Genomic DNA, 2835 nt, shown 5'->3' with positions numbered 1-2835 from the left:
GCAGGAACTTCAAACCGGCACTAGAAAACAGATTGAGAAACCAGAAAATACTTTCCCCTGCAAACCGCTCCGTTTGTGCTAGATGAATGAACGTCTCTGCACATGATCAGTTCTGAGAGATAAGTGTGTGTGAATGCCGTACATCAACAAGCTTGTAGGGAACACAAAGTTTCTTTCCAGTTGCTAACTACTCTCCATACATATATATGGGGAGGTACATTTTCCAACTCGGTTTTACAGTAAAAACTGCAGGAACTTCAATCCGGCACTTGGAAACAGTCTCAGAACCCAGAGTAAAAGTTTCTCCTGTAAAACGTCCCTTTCTTCTAGGTGAACGAAAGTCTCTCCACATGCTCAGTTCTGAGAGATAAGTGTGTGTGAAAGCCATTCTTCACCTAGCTTGTTGAGAACACAAAGTTTCTTTTCAGTTGGAAATTACACTCCATACATATATATGGGGTGGTACAAGCTCCAACTGGGTTCTACAGTGAAAAATGTAGGAACGTCAAACCGGCACTAGGAAACAGACGCAGAACCCAGAGAAAAAGTTTTCCTGCAACCCGTTCACTTTGTGCTAGGTGAACGAACGTCTCTCCACATGCTCAATTCTGAGATAAAAGTGTTTGTGAAAGCCGTCCTTCACCTAGATTGTTGGGAACACAAAGATACTTCTAATTTGCAAACTACACTCCATAAATATATATGGGTAGGTACTAGTTCAACTCGGTTTTACAGAGAAAACTGCAGGAACTTCCAACGGACACTAGGAAACACACTGAGAAACCAGAGTAAAAGTTTCCACTGCAACACGTTCCCATTGTGCTAGATGAATGAACGTCTCTCCAGATGCTCAGATCTGAGAGATACATTTGTGTGAAAGCCGTCCTTCACCTAGCTTGTTGGGAACACAAAGTTTCTATTCAGTTGCAAACAACAATCCATACATATATAAGGGGATGTACTAGCTCCAACTCGGGTTTACAGTGAAAACTGCAGGAACTTCAAACCGGCACTAGAAAACAGATAGAGAAACCAGAAATACTTTTTCCTGTAACCTTCTCCCTTTCTGCTAGATGAATGAACGTCTCTCCACATGCTCAGTTCTAAGAGATAAGTGTGTGTGAAAGCCGTCCTTCAACTAGCTTGTTGGGAACAAAAAGTTTCTTTTCAGTTGCAATCTGCACTCCATACATATATATCGGGAGGCACTAGCTCAAACAGGTTTTACAGTGAAAACTGCAGGAACTTAAAAACGGCACTAGGAAATATTCTCAGAACCAAGAGTAAAAGTTTCACCTGCAAACCGTTCCCTTTGTGCTTGATGAATGAACGACTCTCCAGATGCTCATATCTGAGAGATAAATGTGTGTGAAAGCCGAACTTCAACTAGCATGTTGGGAACACAAAGTTTCTTTTAAGTTGCAAACCACAATCCATACATATATAAGGGGATGTATTAGATCCAACTCGGGTTTAGAGTGAAAACTGCAGGAACTTCAAACTGGCAATAGAAAACAGACTTAAGAAACCAGACAATACTTTTTCCTGCAACCATCTCCCTTTTTCTAGATGAATGAACGTCTCTCCACAGGCTCAGTTCTGAGAGATAAGTGTGTGTGAAAGCCGTCCTTCACCTAGCTTGTTGGGAACACATACTTTCTTTTCAGTTGCAAACTACACTCCATACATATATATGGGGAGGTATTAGTTCCAATTCGTTTTTACAGTAAAAACTGCAGGAACTTCAATCCGGCACTTGGAACAGTCTCAGAACCCAGAGTAAAATTTCTCCTGTAAAACGTCCCTTTCACCTAGGTGAACGAAAGTCTCTCCACATGCTCAGTTCGGAGAGATAAGTGTGTGTGAAAGCCATCCTTCACCTAGCTTGTTGAGAACACAAAGTTTCTTTTAAGTTGGAAACTACACTCCATACATATATATGGGGTGGTACTAGCTCCAACTGTGTTCTACAGTGAAAAATGTAGGAACGTCAAACCGGCACTAGGAAACAGACGCAGAACCCAGAGAAACAGTTTCCCTGCAACCCGTTCACTTTGTGCTAGGTGAATGAACGTCTCTCCACATGCTCAATTCTGAGAGAAAAGGGTTTGTGAAAGCCGTCCTTCACCTAGCTTGTTGGGAACACAAAGATACTTCTCAGTTGCAAACTACATTCCATAAATATATATGGGTAGGTACAACTTCCAACTCGGTTTTACAGAGAAAACTGCAGGAACTTCCAATGGACACTAGGAAACACACTGAGAAACCAGAGTAAAAGTTTCCACTGCAACCCGTTCCCTTTGTGCTAAATGAATGAATGTCTCTCCAGATGCTCAGATCTGAGAGATAAGTTTGTGTGAAAGCCGTCCTTCACCTAGCTTGTTGGAAACACAAAGTTTCTATTCAGTTGCAAACCACAATCCATACATATATAAGGGGATGTATTAGCTCCAACTCGGGTTTACAGTGAAAACTGCAGTAACTTCAAACCGGCACTAGAAAACTGATTGAGAAACCAGAAAATACTTTTTCCTGCAACTTTCTCCCTTTTTGCTAGATGAATGAACGTCTCTCCACAGGCTCAGTTCTGAGAGATAAGTGTGTGTGAAAGCCGTCTTTCACCTAGCTTGTTGGGAAAACAAAGTTTCTTTCACTTGCAAACTGCACTGCATAAAATATATCGGGATGTACTAACTCAAACAGGTTTTACAGTGAAAACTGCAGGAACTTGAAAACGGCACTAGGAAACTTTCTCAGAACCAAGAGTAAAAGTTTCTCCTGTAAACCGTTCCCTTTGTCCTAGATGAACGAACGTCTCTCCACATGCTCAGT

Source organism: Camelus ferus, chromosome 36 (assembly GCF_009834535.1).
Source record: "Camelus ferus isolate YT-003-E chromosome 36, BCGSAC_Cfer_1.0, whole genome shotgun sequence".
Classification (NCBI taxonomy): domain Eukaryota; kingdom Metazoa; phylum Chordata; class Mammalia; order Artiodactyla; family Camelidae; genus Camelus; species Camelus ferus.
The sequence above is the reverse complement of the archived record's forward strand: the minus strand, read 5'-3'. Positions refer to the sequence as shown.